We start from the raw sequence: 589 nt of genomic DNA, 5'->3' as shown, positions 1-589 counted from the left end.
GTACCAAACAACGAAGCTACGTTTTTCTAGCAAAACCCCACACTAATCTATCAGGGCCCTTCTTCCAATGGATCCCCAGCTTCTGGGCTAAAACACATATGCGGACAAGACTATTTAACTTTTAATTTAAAGAATTTTATAAAAACAAATTTTTTGTAGCACTCTATGCCGCTCCTATCCAATTTCAAAGCAATGTAAATAACAGTTGTGACTATTAACTAATTTATCAACTTTCGAAAGATAGAAGGCTGAGTTTGCCCTGCCGTCATGCAAGTTTGTAAGCTCCAGATCACTGTGCATGTCAGAAGGTAGCATGACTCTCTGACCATTCTCTCTGGCATCATGTTTATTATCAATACACAAAAACTCTCAATTTGCTAATTTCTCCTATCTAGACATAAAAGCTCCACACAAAATTTCCCTCAGGTGCAGTACTAAAACCAATGGCAACACATAATGTAGTTACCACAAGCTATTGGTGCATTATATACCAGTTAGCCAAATCAGAAACACAAACTAACACATGCACACTTGCAAACACAGACATATGCACTTGCAAACACAGACATACACACTCCCCTGACCAGGT

The sequence above is a fragment of the Lissotriton helveticus genome, chromosome 7 (genome assembly GCF_964261635.1).
Source record: "Lissotriton helveticus chromosome 7, aLisHel1.1, whole genome shotgun sequence".
NCBI lineage: Eukaryota > Metazoa > Chordata > Amphibia > Caudata > Salamandridae > Lissotriton > Lissotriton helveticus.
Note: the sequence above shows the minus strand (reverse complement) of the source record.